Raw genomic sequence first — 20771 nt, 5'->3', positions numbered from 1 at the left:
TGTGGGAGTCGACCTTGACGATCCGACTACGAACGTGCGAGACGTCGCGCCTTAGCAATCGCTAAACCAACTTCCGAGGGGTTATTGACCACGCCGGAGCATGATCAACCTGACCACGAGGGCCTGTTTCCTACGAGCAAACGAAGAACAAGCAAGAAACTGAGATTGCAATCGGGATATTGCGAATATAAGATGAAAGCTTTATTGATCAAGGTGGGGTTCTGTGACGTCTTGGTCTGGTCGTTGGACACAAACGAAGTACGAGAAGTTGCAGCTATGGCGAACTTTTAATCTAAAAAAAACCCAGTCTAAACGATGCCCTAAGGGCTGTATATATGGAGGAAGAGAGGGGAATTTCGTGGCCCTTGAGGGTGGGGTCCGAAACCAAGTGGGGTCCGAAACCAACCCTAACTCTTGTTTCCCCACACATACGGACTCTAAAAATAGCCTATACTTAAGTATTTCGAAAATACATGGGCCTGGCCCATTAATAAGGTGACGCAGCACCTAGAATAGCCTATGGACGAATATTATGAAGTGGCATCTTGTATATTTCGTCCATGGCTTCATGCACTCCTTATGGCGGCTTCAAAGTCCTGAAATCATCACTTGTAACTCCGTTCTTGATCCCCTTGCGCATGCCATCAACTCCATGCGTGTTCTTGCTCCAATGTTCATCCTTCTCCAAGCTAGGCCCTTCATTTGAAAGCAAAACAAATGTATCCAATTTAGGCAGCATCATAATCTCATGAACATTAGAATCATTACCAAGAAACGAAAGTACATGGTAATTTAATTGGCGTGCGCGAGCTCTAGTAATTGGTCCAGTATATGTAACAGTAGGGGCTGTGCGTGTAACAATGGTATTGATGTCCTCATCATCCTCCCCTTCTTGAAATGAAGTCGTCCTCGACGGAAGCTCATCTTCCTCACCCAAATATGGCTTCAAATCTGCAATGTTAAAAGTGGGACTAACCCCAAAATCTGCAGGTAGCTCAAGTTTATATGCATTATCATTTATTTTCTCTAAAACCTTAAAAGGACCATCAGCACGTGGCATTAGCTTTGATTTGCGCAGATTAGGAAATCTATCTTTACGCAAATGTAACCAAACAAGATCTCCAGGTGCAAACACAACATGTTTTCTACCCTTATCTCCAGCAAGTTTATATTTAGCATTCATACGCTCAATGTTTTCCTTAGTTAACTCATGCATTTTTAAAATCAATTCAGAACGTTCTTTAGCATCAAAATTAACCTTCTCCGAAGATGGAAGAGGCAACAAATCAATAGGTGCACGAGGTAGGAAACCATACACAATTTCAAAAGGGCACATCTTAGTAGTAGAATGCAATGAACGATTATAAGCAAATTCAATATGAGGCAAGCATTCTTCCCACATTTTCTTGTTATTCTTCAAAACAGCCCTAAGCATAGTAGACAATGTTCTATTGACTACTTCAGTTTGTCCATCAGTTTGGGGGTGACAAGTAGTACTAAAAAGCAGCTTAGTCCCCAACTTAGCCCATAAACATCTCCAAAAGTGGCTAAGAAATTTAGTATCACGATCTGAAACAATAGTATTTGGCACACCATGTAAGCGAATAATTTCACGAAAGAACAAATCAGCAACATTAATAGCATCATCGCTTTTATGACATGGTATAAAGTGTGCCATTTTCGAGAACCTATCCACGCAACAAATATGCTATCCCTCCCCTTCTTTGTTCTAGGTAAACCTAAAACAAAGTCCATAGATATATCCTCCCAAGGAACACTAGGTACAGGCAAAGGCATATATAAACCATGAGGATTGAGTCGTGACTTAGCTCTTTGACATGTAGTGCAGCGAGCAACAAAACGCTCAACATCCCGTCTCATCTTTGGCCAAAAGAAATGTGTAGCAAGTATATCCTCCGTCTTCTTTACGCCAAAGTGTCCCATTAATCCTCCTCCATGCGCCTCCTGCAACAACAAAAGACGAACGGAGCTAGCTGGAATGCATAGCTTGTTAGCACGAAACACAAATCCATCGTTAAGAACGAACTTGTTCCAAGTTCTCCCTTCCTTACAATTCTGCAATACATCTTTAAATTCAGCATCATTAACATATTGATCCTTGATGGTCTCCAAACCAAATATTTTAAAGTCAAGTTGTGAAAGCATAGTATAACGACGAGACAAGGCATCAGCAATAACATTTTCTTTACCCTTCTTGTGTTTAATCACATAAGGGAAATTCTCAATGAATTCAACCCATTTAGCATGTCGACGGTTCAGTTTTGCTTGACTTTTAATGTGTTTCAAAGATTCATGATCAGAATGTATAACAAATTCCTTGGGCCATAAATAATGTTGCCATGTTTCTAAGGTCCGAACAAGAGCATATAATTCTTTATCATAAGTAGAATAGTTCAGACTAGGCCCACTCAATTTTTCAGAAAAGTATGCAACAGGTTTTCCATCTTGTAATAACACACCTCCTAATCCAATTCCACTAGCATCACATTCAAGCTCAAAAGTCTTATTGAAATTAGGAAGTTGGAGTAAAGGAGCATGTGTCAACTTATCTTTCAATACCGTGAAGGCTTCTTCCTGTGCGGTACCCCAAACAAAAGGTACATCCTTCTTTGTAAGCTCGTTGAGAGGTGCAGCAATGGTGCTGAAATCTCTCACAAAACGCCTATAGAAACCAGCGAGGCCAAGGAAACTCCTCACTTGTGTGACCGTTTCGGGCTGCGGCCAACTCTCAATAGCTTCAATCTTGGCTTTATCAACTTCAATTCCCTGTGGAGTAACAACATAGCCAAGAAAAGATACTCGGTCGGTGCAAAAGGTGCACTTTCCAAGGTTACCAAACAAACGTGCATCACGTAGAGCAATAAAAACAGCACGTAAATGTTCCAAATGTTCCTCCAAAGATTTTCTATAAATCAATATGTCATCAAAGTAAACTACCACAAATCGTCCAATGAAAGCACGTAAAACTTCGTTCATTAACCTCATGAAAGTACTAGGTGCATTAGTTAACCCAAAAGGCATGACTAACCACTCATATAATCCAAACTTAGTTTTAAATGCTGTTTTCCATTCATCTCCCAATTTCATACGAATTTGATGGTAACCACTACGCAAATCAACTTTGGAGAATATTGTAGAGCCACTCAATTCATCAAGCATATCATCTAGCCTAGGAATAGGATGACGATAACGAATAGTAATATTATTAATGCCTCTACAATCAACGCACATACGCGACGTACCATCCTTTTTCGGCACTAAAATGATAGGAACAGCACAAGGACTAAGGGATTCGCGTATATAACCTTTGTCGAGCAGTTCTTGTACTTGACGCATAATCTCCTTCGTCTCCTCTGGATTGGTACGGTATGGTGCACGGTTGGGTAATGATGCACCGGGAATTAAGTCAATTTGATGCTCAATCCCGCGAATAGGTGGTAATCCCGGTGGCACGTCTTGTGGAAAGACGTCGGCGAACTCCTGCAAAATGTTAGTGACAGCAGGAGGCAAAGAGGAAGGCACGTCCTCGAATGAAAATAATGCCTCTTTGCACACAAAAGCATAGCAAACAGATTTGCTAAAATCTAGGTCATCAATATCAGATTTGGTGGCAAGTAAACATGCACTTTTCAATTTAATTTCAGAAGCAACACTAGATTGTTTATTATTATTAGGCTGCATTTGTTGCTCAAATTCTTTTGCCACAATCTGATTTTCACTCTTAGTTTTCTCCTGTTTTGCTTTATTAGCTCTATTAATATCATCTTTCAAAATGGAATCAGGAGTCATAGGAAGCAAAGTAATATTTTTGTCCTTATGAACAAGAGTATACTGATTGTTTCTACCATGGTGAATAAAATTTTTATCAAATTGCCATGGTCTACCAAGTAATAAGGAACATGCTTGCATAGGTACGACATCACAATCAACATAATCAGCATATGTAGAGATACTAAAATGCACACGAACAGTACGTGTTACCTTAACCTTGCTGCTGTTGTTGAACCATTGGATGTAGTAAGGATGTGGATGTGGTCTTGTGGTGAGAGATAGCTTCTCCACCATCTCGATGCTAGCCAAGTTGTTGCAACTCCCTCCATCTATGATCACGCGAACAGAACGTTCCTTCACAACTCCCTTTGTATGGAACAAATTATGCCTCTGATTTTGCTCAGCTTGTGTAACCTGCATACTCAAAACACGTTGAGCAACTAAACATTCATACCTGTCAGCATCTTCAGGAGCCATGTATTGCGTCTCATGATCAGAATCGTCTCCACCGTGTTCGTCACGTGTAATAAGAGCCAAAGTCTCCTCATCATAGTCACTAGCGGACTCATACCCACCATCCTCAGTAACAATCATCACACGCTTAGATGGGCATTCTCGCGCATAATGACCTCCACCCTTGCAACGTCGACAAATGATATCATGTGTTTGCCCTGTTGATGCCATGGATGAAGCAGAGCTCTTTGCAGGCCCAGAAGGTGTGCTCTTGGCAGATAGTGGTGATTGTGCCTGCTTTATTGTATCACGGTTGGAGGTGGCAGCCGACGGAGGCGCCGGTGTAGCAGAACGTGTGGAAGTAGATGATGCACATGGTGTCCATGAAGAAGGTCGACCTGCAGAAAAGTTAGTCCGCGCCAATGCCTGTCGATCCTGCACTTCACGTTCAGCTTTACAAGCAAGATGGAATAAACGAGTGATATTAGTATACTCCTTATACTCTAGAATCGTCTGAATCTCTCTATTTAATCCACCCATAAAACGTGCAAGCATAGCTTCATTCTCCTCAACAATACCACATCTAATCATGCCAGTTTGTAATTCCTGATAATATTCTTCTACAGAATTTTTTCCCTGTCTTAAGCGCTGCAATTTTTGAAGTAATTCACGTTGATAATATGGGGGAACCCAACGAGTACGCATAGCAGTTTTCAAAGCAGCCCAAGTAGCAGGAATGGGATATAATCTACAATGCTCAGACCACCAAACACATGCAAAACTAGTGAATGCACAAACAGCAGCAGGAACACGTCTCTCCTCGGGATATTGTAAACATGTAAATCGTTGTTCAGTTTCTAACTCCCAAGTAAGATATATATCAGGAACATATCTACCCTCAAATGGTGGAATATTCAATTTTAGTTTAGGGAGATGGTCATGATCTCGTACCTGAGGGTGAGCCCTACCATTGCCATTATTTGCATGTGGACGACCTGATGGTTGATGTGCTGGTGGTGGCACGTAGTTCTGATTTTGATCAACCTCATCGTCGTAATCGCCAGCAAAATCATCCTCCTCCGCATCAGCAGCAGGAGCCACGGAAGTAGCAACAGCAGCACCAACAGTTTGGCCAGGTGCAAGAGGGAGACGGCTCGCTCGGTGGAGGGCTGTTTCACGATGTGTAGGTAGTCGTCGTTGTTGTTGTTGTAGAGGTGCGTTAGGTGCAGCCGGTGGTGGTGGTGGAAGACGCGCGAGCAATTCATTAAACCTGTTATCGAGCTTTGTTTCGAACGTCTTCTCCATGTCATCTATCTTCTCCATGGCCTCTTCAAATCTGTTTAGCACATCCTGCACCTGTCCATTCATCATTTGCTGAAATTTATCATGCAACTCCTGATTCGTCATGTTCTCCCAGTCAGTCTCGTCGGCTTGTGATCCTGCCATGGTTAGCAACAATAGAAAACACACAAGAATATGATCCTACAGAATACTAACAAGAGGTGGTGGTGGCGGGTGTCACAAATCCGTCAAGCAAATCTCAAATTCTTACCAGTTCTTACCCAGCAGCAGGCGGTGATCGGCAACCGTTGTAGTCAAAACTCGCAAAAGCTTGGATAGAGCGATTGCCAGGGAGAGTCAAACGCACGACGTAGAGGTATGTGGAGCTGGGAAGGCTTATAGTATGGTAGCAAAAAGGGTCAGCAATAATCAATTCAGAGATGCAAAGTTGAATAAACGCTCAACGACGGTACTGTGCTGGTCCTAGGCTAGACCGTGCTAGAGACGCGAGCCTAGAACACAAACAAAATCACGGCGCTGCACGTAAATAAGGGAAAAGCACACTCTGGAACTTTTTTTTTCGCTTTTTTTTTGCGCTCCTCTTTTTTTTTGCGCCTCTTTTTTTTCGAAAAATTACTATAATGGCGAGTGTCTCAAAACTCTTCCCTCGTCAAACTGAAAGGATGGGCACGAAAAAAAAATTCACTTTTTTTTTCGGAAATCAGGGCAGCGACGACGAAAAAGTGCGACAAAAAATCACTATGATGGCACGTGGCTCAAAAGACTTAGAAAAACCTAAAAATAGGATAGGGAAAAAATATTTTTGCCCGTGAAAATTTTGGCCTAAAAACTGCCCGGGGGTCTCCAGAATATTTTTTTTTTGCACGTAAATATTTTTTTTTCCGAGACCTACGCAGGCAAGGAAACACGAATCGGAATTGAGATTGATCTCAAGAACAAACCTAATATGAGAAGAACTCGGATTGGTGGTGGATATATGGTTACAGATTGGTGGTGGTATATGGAGACAGATTCAGAACGGTGGCGGATAAGCAATGGTGGTAGATGGGCGATGATGATGGTGCGGCGGCGGCGTGACAACTTATGACCAGAACTCGAAACTCTAAAAGACTAGACTCTAAGACCAGCAACTTGACACGACGATGCAACCGCAAATTCAACAAAGCAAAAACCCTAAAAAGATTATGCAAAGGCTCAGATTGGTTCGGATATGATGAACTAACCCTAATTTTTTTGTGGCTTTTTCGTGGACTGTAGGTATGAAGAACAGACTCGATCTAATCTATGAAAAACTGTAAAAATCTCACCGAGCAACCTGGAAATCTGATACCACTTGATAAAGGCAAAGGTGTCCCGATGTTTCGATGAGATGGTGGCTATCGTTTTCTGTGGGAGTCGACCTTGACGATCCGACTACGAACGTGCGAGACGTCGCGCCTTAGCAATCGCTAAACCAACTTCCGAGGGGTTATTGACCACGCCGGAGCACGATCAACCTGACCACGAGGGCCTGTTTCCTACGAGCAAACGAAGAACAAGCAAGAAACTGAGATTGCAATCGGGATATTGCGAATATAAGATGAAAGCTTTATTGATCAAGGTGGGGTTCTGTGACGTCTTGGTCTGGTCGTTGGACACAAACGAAGTACGAGAAGTTGCAGCTATGGCGAACTTTTAATCTAAATAAAACCCAAAGTCTAAACGATGCCCTAAGGGCTGTATATATGGAGGAAGAGAGGGGAATTTCGTGGCCCTTGAGGGTGGGGTCCGAAACCAACCCTAACTCTTGTTTCCCCACACATACGGACTCTAAAAATAGCCTATACTTAAGTATTTCGAAAATACATGGGCCTGGCCCATTAATAAGGTGACGCAGCACCTAGAATAGCCTATGGACGAATATTATGAAGTGGCATCTTGTATATTTCATCCATGGCTTCATGCACTCCTTATGGCGGCTTCAAAGTCCTGAAATCATCACTTGTAACTCCGTTCTTGATCCCCTTGCGCATGCCATCAACTCCATGCGTGTTCTTGCTCCAATGTTCATCCTTCTCCAAGCTAGGCCCTTCATTTGAAAGCAAAACAAATGTATCCAATTTAGGCAGCATCATAATCTCATGAACATTAGAATCATTACCAAGAAACGAAAGTACCTGGTAATTTAATTGGCGTGCGCGAGCTCTAGTAATTGGTCCAGTATATGTAACAGTAGGGGCTGTGGGTGTAACAATGGTATTGATGTCCTCATCATCCTCCCCTTCTTGAAATGAAGTCGTCCTCGACGGAAGCTCATCTTCCTCACCCAAATATGGCTTCAAATCTGCAATGTTAAAAGTGGGACTAACCCCAAAATCTGCAGGTAGCTCAAGTTTATATGCATTATCATTTATTTTCTCTAAAACCTTAAAAGGACCATCAGCACGTGGCATTAGCTTTGATTTGCGCAGATTAGGAAATCTATCTTTACGCAAATGTAACCAAACAAGATCTCCAGGTGCAAACACAACATGTTTTCTACCCTTATCTCCAGCAAGTTTATATTTAGCATTCATACGCTCAATGTTTTCCTTAGTTAACTCATGCATTTTTAAAATCAATTCAGAACGTTCTTTAGCATCAAAATTAACCTTCTCCGAAGATGGAAGAGGCAACAAATCAATAGGTGCACGAGGTAGGAAACCATACACAATTTCAAAAGGGCACATCTTAGTAGTAGAATGCAATGAACGATTATAAGCAAATTCAATATGAGGCAAGCATTCTTCCCACATTTTCTTGTTATTCTTCAAAACAGCCCTAAGCATAGTAGACAATGTTCTATTGACTACTTCAGTTTGTCCATCAGTTTGGGGGTGACAAGTAGTACTAAAAAGCAGCTTAGTCCCCAACTTAGCCCATAAACATCTCCAAAAGTGGCTAAGAAATTTAGTATCACGATCTGAAACAATAGTATTTGGCACACCATGTAAGCGAATAATTTCACGAAAGAACAAATCAGCAACATTAATAGCATCATCGCTTTTATGACATGGTATAAAGTGTGCCATTTTCGAGAACCTATCCACGCAACAAATATGCTATCCCTCCCCTTCTTTGTTCTAGGTAAACCTAAAACAAAGTCCATAGATATATCCTCCCAAGGAACACTAGGTACAGGCAAAGGCATATATAAACCATGAGGATTGAGTCGTGACTTAGCTCTTTGACATGTAGTGCAGCGAGCAACAAAACGCTCAACATCCCGTCTCATCTTTGGCCAAAAGAAATGTGTAGCAAGTATATCCTCCGTCTTCTTGACGCCAAAGTGTCCCATTAATCCTCCTCCATGCGCCTCCTGTAACAACAAAAGACGAACGGAGCTAGCTGGAATGCATAGCTTGTTAGCACGAAACACAAATCCATCGTTAAGAACGAACTTGTTCCAAGTTCTCCCTTCCTTACAATTCTGCAATACATCTTTAAATTCAGCATCATTAACATATTGATCCTTGATGGTCTCCAAACCAAATATTTTAAAGTCAAGTTGTGAAAGCATAGTATAACGACGAGACAAGGCATCAGCAATAACATTTTCTTTACCCTTCTTGTGTTTAATCACATAAGGGAAATTCTCAATGAATTCAACCCATTTAGCATGTCGACGGTTCAGTTTTGCTTGACTTTTAATGTGTTTCAAAGATTCATGATCAGAATGTATAACAAATTCCTTGGGCCATAAATAATGTTGCCATGTTTCTAAGGTCCGAACAAGAGCATATAATTCTTTATCATAAGTAGAATAGTTCAGACTAGGCCCACTCAATTTTTCAGAAAACTATGCAACAGGTTTTCCATCTTGTAATAACACACCTCCTAATCCAATTCCACTAGCATCACATTCAAGCTCAAAAGTCTTATTGAAATTAGGAAGTTGGAGTAAAGGAGCATGTGTCAACTTATCTTTCAATACCGTGAAGGCTTCTTCCTGTGCGGTACCCCAAACAAAAGGTACATCCTTCTTTGTAAGCTCGTTGAGAGGTGCAGCAATGGTGCTGAAATCTCTCACAAAACGCCTATAGAAACCAGCGAGGCCAAGGAAACTCCTCACTTGTGTGACCGTTTCGGGCTGCGGCCAACTCTCAATAGCTTCAATCTTGGCTTTATCAACTTCAATTCCCTGTGGAGTAACAACATAGCCAAGAAAAGATACTCGGTCGGTGCAAAAGGTGCACTTTCCAAGGTTACCAAACAAACGTGCATCACGTAGAGCAATAAAAACAGCACATAAATGTTCCAAATGTTCCTCCAAAGATTTGCTATAAATCAATATGTCATCAAAGTAAACTACCACAAATCGTCCAATGAAAGCACGTAAAACTTCGTTCATTAACCTCATGAAAGTACTAGGTGCATTAGTTAACCCAAAAGGCATGACTAACCACTCATATAATCCAAACTTAGTTTTAAATGCTGTTTTCCATTCATCTCCCAATTTCATACGAATTTGATGGTAACCACTACGCAAATCAACTTTGGAGAATATTGTAGAGCCACTCAATTCATCAAGCATATCATCTAGCCTAGGAATAGGATGACGATAACGAATAGTAATATTATTAATGCCTCTACAATCAACGCACATACGCGACGTACCATCCTTTTTCGGCACTAAAATGATAGGAACAGCACAAGGACTAAGGGATTCGCGTATATAACCTTTGTCGAGCAGTTCTTGTACTTGACGCATAATCTCCTTCGTCTCCTCTGGATTGGTACGGTATGGTGCACGGTTGGGTAATGATGCACCGGGAATTAAGTCAATTTGATGCTCAATCCCGCGAATAGGTGGTAATCCCGGTGGCACGTCTTGTGGAAAGACGTCGGCGAACTCCTGCAAAATGTTAGTGACAGCAGGAGGCAAAGAGGAAGGCACGTCCTCGAATGAAAATAATGCCTCTTTGCACACAAAAGCATAGCAAACAGATTTGCTAAAATCTAGATCATCAATATCAGATTTGGTGGCAAGTAAACATGCACTTTTCAATTTAATTTCAGAAGCAACACTAGATTGTTTATTATTATTAGGCTGCATTTGTTGCTCAAATTCTTTTGCCACAATCTGATTTTCACTCTTAGTTTTCTCCTCTGCAATTTAGGCTGCATTTGTTGCTCAAAAACCTCTCGAACAGAGACCGGTCTCTCGCCTCATCATGACAGTCAGTTTTAGCTTTCTCTACTGAGGTGCTCAGCCCAGCTCAACTGGGGCACAATCGTAGTAGTTCTCCTAGTGCTACCTTAGCCGATATAGCGGAACGTAAGGCACCAAAACATAGGAGCCGGGAAAACCCAACTATTGACCCAAATCATGATTCGGAGCCGATGCATATAGTGCTATAAGTTCGGGGTGCCGCACTTGTGAAAGTGTACGGACTTCTCACGCCATATTGATGGGTACTGAAGCCCCTGGCGTATTTTTGCCGTACCACAGTGTACAGATGCAACATGTTGTTGATAAACATATATATATAAAGAGGTTAATGCAAAAAATACACAAAAAGCTATGCATTGTTTATAGAAAGGCTGCTATGAAAGCGGAACGATACAAATAGTGCGATAAGCAAAAGAAATTGGACTATTTAACATGTCCTGGCCAGGGGCAGGCCGCGGAATTGTATTAAAAAACAGGTATACTGCTCGCAATAGAGACCACCTGGGAGTTCCATAATGCGGCGTGGCTTGTCTGCTTTCCTGGATCTTGCATCGTTTGTGCGGTAGTTGAATTGCCGAATGGGTCATCTGAAGTATGGAGCCCTGAGAGTAAGAGAAAAAAAGAAAAAAAGAAATCCGGCAGCCCCTGGTGCGGTTTAAGCCGTATTTCGAGCGTGCCGTGATAGTGCCCCTTCCCCTGTGCCCATGGTATTTCAAGAGCGTAGTTATGTATGCAAAGCACTAGTTTCGCTATATCGCGAGGGCTAGGGTTGGGGCCGCATTGGTACGCTAGCTCAGAACGTGCCAGGCGGTCTTGTTGTAGGGTACTCCGGGCGCGCTTGACAGTGTCCGGCTTTTTGAAGGCCGAAGTGGAGAACTGCCTAGAGAGGCTGCTTTGTACTTGTGCTGCGAGCGCTGCCGTGTGCTCCTCCGTTCGGAGGGAGCGTTCAGTGTTCCCATTGACCGTGATTACTCCTCTAGGGCCTGGCATATTGAGCTTGAAGTATGCATAGTGCGGTACCGCGTTGAATTTTGCGAATGCGGTTCGCCCAAGCAGTGCGTGATAGCCACTACGGAATGGGACTATGTCGAAGATTAACTCCTCGCTTCGGAAGTTATCCGGACATCCGAAGACCACTTCCAGTGTGACTGAGCCTGTATAGTTGGCTTCTACACCTGGTATGACGCCTTTAAAGGTCGTTTTGGTGGGCTTGATCCTCGAGGGATGTATGCCCATTTTTCGCATTGTATCCTGGTAAAGCAGGTTCAGGCTGCTGCCGCCGTCCATGAGGACTCTTGTGAGATGAAATCCGTCAATGATTGGGTCTAGAACCAATGCGGCGAAGCCGCCGTGACGGATGCTAGTGGGGTGGTCCCTTCGATCAAAGGTGATCGAGCAGGAGGACCATGGGTTGTACTTTGGGGAGACTGGCTCCATCGCATATACGTCCCGTAACGCACGCTTCCGCTCCCTCTTGGGGATGTGGGTTGCGTATATCATGTTCATCGTCCGCACTTGCGGGGGAATCCCTTTTGTCCACCGTTGTTCGGCGGCCTGGGCTCCTCCTCGTTGTCGCTATACAGCCCCTTGTCTTTGTTTTTGGCTCTTAACTTGCCTACCTGCTTGAACACCCAACAATCCCTGTTGGTGTGATTGGCTGGCTTTTCGGGGGTGCCATGTATCTGGCACAAGCGGTCGAGTATTCGGTCCAAACTGGACGGGCCCTGAGTATTTCTTTTGAATGGCTTTTTCCGTTTACCGGATTTGTAGCCTCGAAATCTGGCATTAACTGTCGTATCCTCGTTGCTGTCGCTGTTAACGCGGCGCTTTTGTTTGTTCCGACGCGACCTGTCGCTTTTGTCCTTGGTATTCGAGTTACCAGGGTTCTTGGTTAAATTTTTGCTGCGAGCTAGCCAGCTGTCTTCTCCCGTGCAAAAGCGGGTCATGAGTGTCGTGAGGGCTGCCATAGATTTCGACTTTTCCTGTCCCAGGTGCCGGGCAAGCCACTCGTCACGGATATTATGCTTGAAGGCCGCTAAGGCCTTTGCGTCCGGATAGTCGACTATCTGGTTTTTCTTTGTTAGGAACCGTGTCCAGAATTGCCTGGCCGATTCCTCTGGCTGCTGAATTATGTGGCCTAGGTCATCGGTGTCCGGTGGTCGCACATAAGTGCCCTGGAAGTTGTCAAGGAATGCGGCTTCCAGGTCCTCCCAAGAACCGATTGAGTCTGCTGGCAAGCTGTTAAGCCAATGCCGGGAAGGTCCCTTAAGTTTGAGTGGGAGGTATTTGATGGCATGTAGATCATCACCGCGGGCCATGTGGATATGAAGGAGATAATCCTTGATCCATACCGCGGGATCTGTTGTGCCATCGTACGATTCGATGTTTATGGGTTTGAAGCCCTCAGGGATTTTATGATCCATTACTTCATCTGTGAAGCATAGTGGGTGTGCGGCGCCTCTATATTGGGCTATATCACGACGCAGCTCGAAGGAGCTTTGTCTGTTGAGTTCGGCCCGGCCGGATTTATTGCATCCAGAGTGACGATCACCGTCACGTGCCGTGGGGCGCCTGTGCGATCCGTAGATCGATCTTGTTTGCCTTGCCTTGTCTTCCAATATGTCGCGCAGCTCGGGCGCATTTTCCCGTGCCTTAGTATGCTTGACGCGGCATCGGGGCATGGCTTGAGTGGAGGGCCAAGAGGCCTCTCTGTCGTGGCCACGAGGTGGCCGGTCGGCCATGTCATGTGCTGGTGATGTAGGTGCTTCCTCCTCTAGTCGGGGTAGTAGCCTGCGCTTTGGGTAACTCTTGGAGGGGCGTTCGAGTTCATACTCTTCGGCCGCAAGGACTTCAGTCCATCTGTCAGCTAGCAAATCCTGATCAGCTCTACGCTGTTGCTGCTTTTTCTTGAGGCTGCTTGCCGTGGCCATAAGCCTGCGTCTAAAACGCTCTTTTTCGGCGAGATCCTCTGGCACGACAAACTCGTCGTCGTCGAGGCTTGCCTCGTCTTCGAAGGGAGGCGTATAATTATCGTCCTCAACCTCTTGGTCCGCCGCCCTCTCGTGAGGGCTGGCTTCTCTGTCCTCCTGTGCTGAATCTTGCTGGAGGGGGTGTTCTTCAGCACTATCCGGAGTAGTATTATCTCCCGTGCCGGAATCACCATTTTTGCTTTGGCGGGATTTAGAGCAGCGCCGCTGACGCCGGCGCTTGGGCTGTTTCTTAGAGGTATCGTCCCCCGCTGTTCCATCGCCATCTCCATCCTTTGGAGTGTACACCATATATATGTCATATGACGAGGTGGCCTTCCAGCGCCCTACAGGTGCTGGTTCTTGTTCGTCTCCTACATCGTCATCCATGCCGTCAATGTCTTCGGAGTCGAAGTCAAGCATGTTGGTTAAGTCATCGATAGTGGCTACGAAGTGGGTGGTGGGTGGGTTTTGAATTTCTTCATCGTCCGTATCCCAACCTTGATGACCGTAGTCCAGCCAGGGCTCTCCTGATAAAGAGAGAGACTTTAGAGAATTCAGGATGTCGCCGAAGGGCGAGTGCTGAAAGACGTCCGCGGCGGTGAACTCCATTATCGGCTCCCAATCGGATTCGATCGGCAGGGGCGCGGGGGGCTCGGAGTTCGGACAGGAATCCGGCTCCTCGGAGTCACGGGCCATGCGGAGTGCAGGGCTGGAGTTCGGCTCGATCGCCTCTGAGATCGCAGCCCCTGAGGCAGCGTCCAATCGCTGATCCTCGATCGGCGCAGTAGGCTCCGAATCAATGGTCGGAACCGATGCGTGTGCGGCCTCCAAGGCGCTGTTCGGTGGCAGAGCTATATCATGCCCATCGAGACAGTGCGGCGCGCTTGGCTGTGGCTCGAATCCGTCGAAGATCAAGTCCCCGTGGATGTCAGTCGTGTAGTTTAGGCTTCCAAACCTGACCTGATGGCCAGGGGCGTAGCTTTCTATCTGCTCAAGGTGGCCAAGCGAATTGGCCCGCAGTGCAAAGCCGCCGAAGACAAAGATCTGTCCGGGGAGAAAAGCTCACCTTGGACTGCATCGTTGTTGATGGTCGAAGGAGCCATCGGGCCTAAAAACGACGACACAGAGGAACTCTCAATGAAAGCACCAATGTCGGTGTCAAAACCGGCGGATCTCGGGTAGGGGGTCCCGAACTATGCGTCTAGGCCGGATGGTAACAGGAGGCAAGGAACACGATGTTTTACCCAGGTTCGGGCCCTCTTGATGGAGGTAAAACCCTACGTCCTGCTTGATTAATATTGATGATATGGGTAGTACAAGAGTAGATCTACCACGAGATCAAGGAGGCTAAACCCTAAAAGCTAGCCTATGGTATGGTTGTTGTATGATGAAGTTTTCCTACGGACTAAGACCCTCCGGTTTATATAGACACCGGAGAGGGTTAGGGTTACACAAAGTCGGTTACAATGGTAGGAGATCTTGAATATCCGCATCGCCAAGCTTGCCTTCCACGCCAAGGAAAGTCCCATCCGGACACGGGACGAAGTCTTCAATCTTGTATCTTCATAGTCCTGGAGTCCGGCTGAAGGTATAGTCCGGCTACCCGAACACCCCCTAATCTAGGACTCCCTCAGCCACCATTTGACTGATCTGGCTTATCTGCTGTAGCAGTCTGAAGAAAGGTTACTCCCAAAATTGGGACTCGATCCGCACACCCACAGCCTGATGGGCTATGAAGCGGCGGCATGGCGATGCTGACAAAGGTTGGCTCGCCGAGGTGACTTCGCAATTTAGTCGACAAAGGAGGGGTGATGACGTCGGTACGCAGATGTCGACATAGGTCGGCTAGCCGAGCTGACGACGAGAGGCTCGCCAAGTGTCAACATCGGTAGAATATTTCTACAAAAATAATACAGTGCAGACCAACAGAAAATACCATGTGTATAATAATTTTACATGCTAAACGAATATTTTGGAAAAATAAAACCTGGTCGCCGGCCGCGACGGCTGTAGCAGACATAAGCAAACAGACGAACTGATCCGTACTGAGCTAGTACGGAGAATCAGATGGCTTCAACTTTTACACGTGGGTTCACCACAATGTGTTGTAGTAGTACTAGTTGGGTCACTAATATACACCAACTAGGTTTAAGAGATCCTATCGCAAAACTAACCCACTTGCATTAGTAGTTAGTCTACGCACTTGTCACCAAAAGTTAGCAGAGGACCAGCGAATAGCTAGGAGCCGAATTAAAGAATAACAGGAAATGAATCTCCCTGCCAACTATCGATGGGATTGATACAACTCCTCGGTCCACGTGTGTTGGTACTAGCTTGGTGGTTTCCTCGGCCAAGATGCCGCTGGTCAGACTGCATTTTTTTTGTTGAACTACACAGCGAATCTAGGTTGGGACTGCCGCTAATCTGCGATAGAGTACGAATTCGACGTACTATCCAACAGCGGACACGGCCGTCGCCATTGAAATTTTCTTAATCTTCAATCTAACTTTAGACAAAGTAGTATGAAGCAGCAGCCAAATGTAATAACAAATAAGGATTAGAAGAAATCATCTACTTAATTAATTCAAGTGAAGTAAATAACTAAAGAGATATGGCCCAGGCGCCGAGGTCAGCCCAGCAAAGTGGCAGCGCAAAAATGTCGGCACAAGGACACGCGCCAAGGCGACAACACAACTTGGTCGGCGCGGGCGGGATGACGACATCGGCATGCCGAGGCAACCATGTGGCGTAGTCGAAGTAGATTACCTGCATACATACAATAGTGCTGGCTAGAAGTAATAACAAATAATAATAATAGTAATAATGATGATGATGATGATGATGATGATGATGAAATATTCTACTTAATTCACTTAAGTGAAGTAAATAATTGAAGAAAATATGGCCTGAGCGCCGAGGCCAGTCTGGCGGAGTGGCCGCGTGAAGCTATCGACGCAGTGCCGAGGCGATGCTACAACTTGGTTGACGCAGGCGGGATGACGATGTTGTGATGAATTCTAAATTCACAAAGCTAGAACCACGAATGCGTGTCCACCGTACTGTAGACAGAAAACTGGCCAGAGTAATAATTCTTTAGTTTGAGAGACCTGCGTACAGATGAAAACTGGCCAGACCAGAGGTAGTTGTAGCAATCCCAAGAAAAACATGTGGACATTCACTGATTTGCTTTTGTTAGACGGATGCAGGCCGAGCTAGCAATAGTAGTAGCACGTGAGAAGTGCATGAAAAAGAGAGATGATTAGCAAAAATCATATATTGTCTTAATTAAATAGCGAGGAAAAGAGACAGCGATTGGATCTCTAGTGTATGATGCCAGTGACCGACGAGATTGATACAGATCTTCGGTTCGTGCACTGGTACTAGCTCTGTCGCGTCCTCAGCTAGAACACCGTCTAGCCAAACTCCGTCAGCCGACCTCGGATCCTATTGGCCGGGTTAATCTCCATGGAGAGTTGTATCAACAATTGATAAAAACAACAAGAAACAAACATTAGTTTGGCCTATACGTAACTAGTAACGCAACGGCTGAGGCGCACAATTCATTGACTCAATCTTGAGAGCCATCTTGTACTTCAATTAAATAACAGTACTAGTTAGCAAATCGGTTCACTTTCCTGATGGCTCACGTGCAGAGAAGGACAGGGCTCAAAAAGAATTTTCCCTTGATTTGCGTGCAGCCAGAAGAACCAATATTCAATCCATGATGCATGGGTTCACCATGGTCTGATTTCTTTGATGCAATGGAGGTGCTGGGCGGCTCCTATATCTTCGGCCAGACGCATGCATACCTGGCGGGTACCTCGGCTACACTACTGTGATCGGATTGTACGGAAAAATCGCCACCGCCCACGAGACTGAAACCAATATGAAAACAATATAGCAAGGTAGTAAAAACACTTTACAAAGAAATTGCTTTATTCCATACAGATTTAACTGAAAAAACATCACCTGATAATCCATCAATCCATGGAGATCACCCAGTAGGCTCTAAATGAAACACCAATGTCGGTTCTATATCCGGCATATCTCGTAGTAGGGTCCTAAGCTAGGCGTCTTGGAGCGATGGTAACACGGACACAAGATTTTACCCAGGTTCGGGCTCTCTCGAAGAGATAATACCCTACGTCCTGCTTTTGATTGTATTCATATGGTGGTTAGTATAGAGTACATGTGTCTACCACGAGATTGTTCTAATGAATATCTCTTGATCTATTGACTAGCCTGGCCTCGGTTTATATAATGCACTAGAGGCCTAGGGTTTAGGAGAGTCCTCGTCTTGGGTGCCAAGTCTTGTGGAATATCCCTTGTATGCGGCATGGGCTGTCCGAACTGGCCCAATAATGAACGGCCATGGGGGTCTTCGGCCCGATCCTGCTGGTTGGGAGACAACGTGGTGAGTACTCCCTAGTCAAGGACACCGTCAGGGAGGCCAACCACCGGCTTCCACAATCCCACGCAATGATAGGTTTTCTTTGCATGCAACAGGCTCTTGTCAAGTTGAACGGTTGCCGATGCAGCGTGGGGAAGCAAAGACGCCCACGTCCCATCAATCGCCACGCATCGTCCAAGGCCGCAGGCGGTTAGGGCCTGCGACGCTCCACACTTGCCCTTTGGCTTCGCCTCGAAGCCAAGTTCGAGCGCGCCTTGGGCCCGGGGAATACTATCAGCATTCTGGGCACGGGGGTACCCAGACTTGCCTGCCTGTGGCCCATGGTGTGGTTCCACTGGCGGCCTGGTACGGCCCACCTTCAGCACCAACAACTCAAGACCCTCGCTAGGGGGGAAGCCTCATGAGGGTGGACGATACCAAGGCCTCCAAAGGGAGAGGCCTCCTCAGGCAGGCTGCCGAGGATCGGAAATTTCTATTCTAGCTCCACCTCACGAGGTTTGGATGACTTGAGCCATGACGACCTAGGCCAGGCGGGCGCCAGCGGGCGCAGGACAAAAGTTTCCCCCTTTGGTGCTAAGGAGGCAAGCACAGGCGTGGATTCCCGAGGAATCAGCCAGAGGTTTCCATTCCCGTGCAACAAGACCAAGACCGCCAGGATGGCAAGACGGAGGTCACCGACGAGCCCACCATGGCGTCATGACCAGAGGCTTTGTAGGCGAAGACTACTTTTGTCGGGATAGGATGTACTAGATTTCCCCTTTCGAATTTGGTCATTGTGGGATCCCTTCCCACCTTCGTTTGGGAACAGGACCAAGGCCACTATAAATAGAGCAACACCACCACCGTAGAGAGGGAGAGGAGACCGGATTGGATCCATTCCATCCACACGCTCACTAGCTCATTCGAGCACAAGAACATGCCTCCTCCTGAGGTTGTTCTCCCACTATACTAGTTCATCCTCAGCCCCTCGAGGCCAATCCATCACAAAGCAGGAGTAGGGTTTTACACCGCAAGGTGGTCCAAACCTGGGTAAACTGTTGTGTCCCTTTTCCTTCCTGTTTATCGAGCTAGGCCGTGAGATTGGCTAGTAGGAAGACTGGAGAGGTTGAGTTCTTCGCACGCACTCCAGAGTTCAAAGCTCTCAAGGGTCCGCGGAACCCGAAATCCAACATCACTGAATTGTCAAGGCGGTGATGGTATTTTATTTTAGTTGAACTACACAAAATATGCTTAAAAGAAGAGGAAAGGTTAGGAATGGTTCAATCTTTCAGAAAATACTATGTATGCCTTCCTGACATCAGCCGTTGTTGCCTTATTTATTCCTTCAAATAGGTGGTTAGAAACAGTCTTGCTACCTTTTCCCATTAAGAAATTGGAATGCTTATATTTATGAGTCTATGCTTCAACTAGTGCCACTTTATAGTAATCACACTTTCAATATCTGTGCAAACAAGGATGCTCGATTTTAGTGGAACTGCACAAAAAGTCTAAATGTTTAAACATTATGAGCATGTTTTCTTCCAAACCTTTATATCCAATTGGTGGCACTATGAGCTGTTCATTACGAAGGTACATGGTTTGCTACTATCTTGCTACTCTTTTTGTACTGTCATTACATAGAAATACTAGTGGTTTTCATGTGAATTTATTGGCAGGGTGGACCTACATTGGAGGTGCAGGACATGATTCAATGATTGGACGCTCAATTTCGGTTGTATCGATTTCACCTCTTCCATCATTGCGAACATGGATATCCTTGGTCTGATAAAAAATAGGCGCTATATTTCTGCTCTATACCAGCAAATCAATTCAGTACGAAATTTTCCAGGGAAAACATGACAGTATCATATTATCCAGTGCAAAACATGACAGATGCTAAGCGGAAATGACTAGCACAAACGCATTTAAATCAAAAATACATGCTGGGTATATGTTTACTAGTTGCTTGATATTTGTGAAAACAGATGTCTGCTCGTTGCTATTTGGAAAACAAACAAAGTGACCTCAATTTTGGTGGACCTACACAAGAGAATAGTATAGTCAATGCATGTCGTTCCATTTGAAAATAGACACGGAAAGATTGGATAGCCACATCATGGACTGCACAAAAGTAGTATTGTACTATTTATTGGGCAACACTAGGTGCTTCATTGCTTTGGTATGATTATACAATGGGCATCATTTTGCCTAAGTTAAAGTTGTATTTCGAAAATAGTCACGCCGTGTGATCGAGAGAAGACCAAATCATATTGAAGTGGATGTTCCTCCATCATGTGTGGTTCATTTTCATGGTTCCAGTTGTTGGTGAAACCACTTACGTTTGCAAGAGGAAATGTAGACTTCACAAACAAATTTGTCTTTCACTCTATACTGAATGTTGGCCCAGAGAAGCATCCATGTTAGTAGCAAGAACGTATGTTTTTCTACAACTTTTCTTTTGGAGCTACATATTTGTATATGATCTGTGAATCATTGAGATGCATTAACATGTTGATCTTATGTGTGGGAAAGCATACTAGTTGGTTGTGAATTTGGGCTACTAACGTGAATGTATTACAATGCCAGGCATGTGAGTCTCGTGTGAACATTTCGAAATGGATCGGCTCTTACTACTGTGCGTAGCATGATCCTTATTTCTGTGTGCTTAGTGTTT

This window comes from Triticum urartu, chromosome 6A (genome assembly GCF_056163025.1).
Source record: "Triticum urartu cultivar PI428250 chromosome 6A, HENAU_Tu73, whole genome shotgun sequence".
In the NCBI taxonomy this organism is placed as follows: Eukaryota; Viridiplantae; Streptophyta; class Magnoliopsida; order Poales; family Poaceae; genus Triticum; species Triticum urartu.
This window is presented reverse-complemented; position numbering follows the sequence as displayed.